Source organism: Balaenoptera acutorostrata, chromosome 7, assembly GCF_949987535.1.
Source record: "Balaenoptera acutorostrata chromosome 7, mBalAcu1.1, whole genome shotgun sequence".
Taxonomy (NCBI): Eukaryota; Metazoa; Chordata; class Mammalia; order Artiodactyla; family Balaenopteridae; genus Balaenoptera; species Balaenoptera acutorostrata.
Window position 1 is genome coordinate 7,060,241 of NC_080070.1, and position 4,198 is coordinate 7,064,438.

The 4,198-nt window shown below is 52.9% G+C and overlaps 1 non-coding gene across 1 annotated transcript; it reads right to left on the reverse strand.

The window, feature by feature from the left end:
- Window positions 1-2,415: 2,415 nt before the first annotated feature.
- On the reverse strand, window positions 2,416-2,487 carry TRNAC-GCA (transfer RNA cysteine (anticodon GCA)). Its single transcript has one exon. It is a non-coding gene; the product is annotated as a tRNA-Cys (tRNA).
- Between the last annotated feature and the right edge of the window lie 1,711 nt (window positions 2,488-4,198).

The following is a 4,198-nucleotide window of genomic DNA, read 5'->3' on the forward strand; positions in this document are numbered from 1 at the left end:
CGCGGCCCTCCGGGCGCAGGCGCGAACTACACTTCCCAGAAGGCGCCGCGGCGCCGGCCGGAGGAGGGGCGAGGTGAAGGCGGGGCGAGGTGAAGGCGGGGCGAGCCTGGTGGGCGCCCTCTCCCCACTGGTTCAGCCGAGACCCCGAGAAGCTGCCAGGGGGGTTTGGCGCCGGGATCTGCCGGGTGGTCAGCTTGCGGTGTGCTTGCCCGCGTAAACCCATCCATCCACACATCCATCCATCCATTCTTGCATCCAATATTTACTGAGCGCACCCTCTGTGCCAGGTGGGATGCTCGGATTAAACGGAACCGCCTCTCCCAGAGGACGCGTCCTGTAAACCGACCTTGACTAGGGCCGCCGGGGAGGCGTGGGGGAAGCGGGTCCCGAGAGGTGCGGAGGGGGCTGCAGGCCAGACCGCTCGGCTGGGATAGTGTGTGGGTCAGAGTGGCTGCCTGACCCCAGCACATGCTCAGATCTGTCACCCCGCTCCCGCGCTCGCCATAGCATTGACCCGTGTGCCGCTATATCTGTGTGACTATTTGCTGGTCTATTTTGTTGACTGTGGTAACCCCATAAGTTCCTGACACGTAGTAGGCCCTCAAGTAAATGTGATGAATGAACGAAGCGTGAGCCCACCATTCTCCAGGTCAGAAAGGAAGCAGCGGGGCTGGGGGAGAGTGGCGGACTCCGGGGAGAGGACCCCGGCTGAGCCCAACGAGCCTCATTCCTGGTCTGGAGGACCCCGGTTAGGACAGCTCGGAGAAGGTGGGCTTCTGGGGCAAACCTGCTCTGCTTGACAGAGGCTTACAGGAGCAGAGGAAGGCCGGGTCCAACGAGGAGGAGGCTCCTGCCGCCCAGGAAGCCCTTCCCCACTCCCGTGCCCCGACAGTTCTCTTCCTCTGGACTCTTTGGGGAAAGGGAATGCCTGGCCCAGCAATCCCAGAGTTGTTCCCTGTAGCCACTCTAGCCTGCCGTGGGTCTCCGCTGGCCTTGTGCTGGTCACCTCCCAGAACTTTGGGATACAGTGTTGACAATCTTGGCCTGGCCTCCAGGGAGAGGCCGCGGGAGACCACTCTCTGTCCCTGCCCAGCCCCATACCTGGGCAAAGCCCCCTCCTCCACACCCAAGGAATCACTGACACAGGACCCGTGTCTGTGTAGCCCACTGTCCTGAGGATCTGAAGATATCACAAGGTTTCACACCATGGAAAAGGACAGTTTAAAATTCAACATCTGATCTCAGGATTCCTAAAGGCCACAGTGCCCCTTGGTAAGTGCCTTACCTGTGCTTTGGGCCTATGTCCCATCATCTTGCTGAGGTCAGCTTCCTCCTTATAGGTGTCCCTTCTTCCAGCTCGTGCCAACGTGCCACCCTCAGTCTCAGAATCCCTAAACTTTAAAATCTCTTAAGCGATTAGCACACTTCTTTTGTCTAGCTATCCTTATCGTTCATTTGACCATTTATTTATTATTTGTTTATGGCTGCGTTGGGTCTTCGTTGCTGCGCAGGGGCTTTCTCTAGTTGCAGGAGCAGCTACTCTTCATTGCGGTGCACGGGCTTCTCATTGCGGTGGCCTCTCTTGTTGTGGAGCACGGGCTCTAGGCGCATGGCTCGCCGACTACAGAGCGCAGTCTCAGTAGTTGTGGCGCACGGGCTTAGTTGCTCTGCAGCATGTGGGATCTTCCCGGACCAGGGCTCGAACCCGTGTCCCCTGCACTGGCAGGCGGATTCCTAACCACTGCGCCACCAGGGAAGCCCCTGACCATTTCTTAATTTGATTCCTTTGCTCACAACAGACAGTTCTTGCTGAGCTCTGTCTTTCCTGTGTCTGGCATTGATTAGGACTCAAATACGTCTTAAGTAAATGGATGATTCCATAACATCCACTGCTCTGATGTCTGTAAGCATCGTGAGGATAGAGTGGGGGGGGGGCCACAGAGCCCATGCCACTGTAGAGAAGATGGATTAGGGACAGTGGCGTGTTCAAGCTGGCTTGCACCAGAGAGTCACTTGTTAGCATGTCTTCCCAACTCCACGATCAGTGATCTTATGTTTGTGGCTTGACATTGGATACGGTGAGATTATTTCACCATGAAATTGGAAAACACTACAAATCAGTGCTTCCCCTCCCCCCAAGAGCTGGTTGTTAAACACTAACCAGCACAGCACTGATTTAGGGCAATGAAAACATGCAGAAACAAGCCTATGTAGAACAATACCTGTGGTAAGTGAAATTAAAAAGTCAGAGTTGGAGGAACTTATCACTCTGGGGTTGTAGTGCTCGGTGACAGGGCTTTAAGTTATCCTGGACTTTTTCCCAGATTTGAGAAGGCTCGGTATACTGAGGCCCGGGATTAGGGTAAGGAGCTGAACCTTCAACACCAGCTCCTACTAGCAAAAGTGAAAGACAGCAGGGGGCACCCGGATTTGAACCAGGGACCTCTTGATCTGCAGTCAAATGCTCTACCCCTGAGCTATACCCCCTGACATAGGTTTAGGCCTTAGTACTACCTTATACCTGTGCAGCCATGCCCAACATTCCTATAAATTTTTGCCACAGATGTTCATCACGCTGGACCTGCTGAAAGCTGCCAAGCTGGCCTCACTTTAATTTTATTTCCTTGATGTAAAATAAGCAACAGTTTCCCCCTCCCTGTAGCCACCTCCCTGCTCTTTCTGGAAAAGCACTGACACAGATATTTATAGCAGGAAGGGACTTCAGGGTCGCTAGTCTATGCCCTTCACAATGGGATCTGAAAACAGAGATTCAGGATTACTGGTCTGCCCAAGCACACACAGATCCTTACAGAATAGGCTCAGGACCTGAATCCATCCTCCTGACTTTGGGTTCAGGACCCTGTAATTAAACCAATGACTCTCTCATCTTCCTCTTGTCCCTATCTTCCATCCATCAGAAAATGTAAAGACAACATAACAGAAGCCTCTGAAGAAATTACTCGGGACCATCAAGGGGACTAGAATGTGGGCTTAGCGGAGCAGAGTGCCATGCAGCTCAAGAACCACAAGGAAAACTAATGGGGACACCAGGATTTGATCTGGTGCATGAACTGCACCCTTTGGGCCAGTCCTCAGATTTCCTGTGCTTAGGAATCATCTTGGGAACTTGTCAAACATGCAGATGCGATCTGGGGTTAGGAATAAGCTCCTTATAGAGGGTCGGGAGACCCCACTTTGAGAAACACCTGCCACAGATCTACATCGGCTTCTTTTGCGCCACCTACAGGAAGACTTAGGTACTGAAACACCCAAGAAGGGGATGGGTGAGGAATTCTACCATTTGCCCCAGGGTCAGCCAGAGCTGGTGGGAAGAGGCAGGATGAAAACCAAGGACCACGAACAGACTGCTCATCCTCTGAACTCTGTTCTAGACCCGTGGTTCTTAATTTTAGCGTGCGTCAAAATCATCTGGAGGGCTTGTTAAAACAAAGATGACTGAGCTCCCCCCCTGAAAGTTTCTGATGAGCAAGTTCTCAGGTAATGCTGACGCTGCTGGTCTGGGGCCACGCTTTGAGAACCGCTGCTCTAGATCCACACATCTGTGACCAGGCCCTTTCACACTCGCAGTCACACCCAGGGCACCTGTTCACCGTTGCTTCTTCTGTGCGTTTACCTGGCACTGGTGCATCCACTCCACCAAAGACGGGTGTCCTGAGACCCTCTCCCTTTCCTCCCAGTGCCTGCCGGGAACCCCTAGGGTGGTCTTCTTTGTCCTGGGTTAGTCGTCTTCCCAGTTTACCATTTAGGAAACTAAATCTTAAGAAGCTTCTGCCCCCCTCCCCAATATGGGGAAAACTCGTTCAGGCAAGTCAAGGAGCAGACCCACCTCTTCCATCCAGAGCAGCACAATTCGAGCTGAAGATCCCAGTTTGTCTCAGAAAAATCCAGCCCCAGGGGGTCGTGTTATTACTCCTATATCACAGATGAGGACACAGAGGACGAGAGGGTATCTTCAGCCCCACAAAGGAGAGTATCCAGGTTGGAACATGGAAGCCTGGAGTTCTCTAGAGATGCAGACGTCCTTGACTTTGGAGGTTTCTTGGAGCTTTTATTCAACTTTCATTTCTTAGGGTCCTACTGTGTGCTGGGCACTGTGGTGCCCTCAGCAGAAGCTGAGATTTCAGTGCTCTTTGAGGAGAATAAATGGGCACACATGTGTGAAACAAATGTTTTTGAG